Source organism: Aplysia californica, unplaced genomic scaffold (assembly GCF_000002075.1).
Source record: "Aplysia californica isolate F4 #8 unplaced genomic scaffold, AplCal3.0 scaffold00042, whole genome shotgun sequence".
NCBI classification, from domain to species: Eukaryota; Metazoa; Mollusca; class Gastropoda; order Aplysiida; family Aplysiidae; genus Aplysia; species Aplysia californica.
Genome location: NW_004797312.1, coordinates 835,589 through 835,826, shown reverse-complemented (window position 1 = coordinate 835,826; position 238 = coordinate 835,589).

Genomic DNA, 238 nt, shown 5'->3' with positions numbered 1-238 from the left:
CCCACCCCCACCCCCCTCCGAGCACGGAAAGAGGCATTCTTCCTGTTTCTCTTCTGATAGGCAGGACGCATAATTTTTGGTGGTTTTGTTTTGTTTTGTTTTCGTTTTTTCTGGAGTCTAGGCTACACACAGAAACTTATTGTTACAATCATAATTTTCCTTTCAGCACATTTTGCTGCAGCAAACACCTTTACTTTCATTTTGTAGAAATCTAGATAGCTAATTTTGGCAACACATT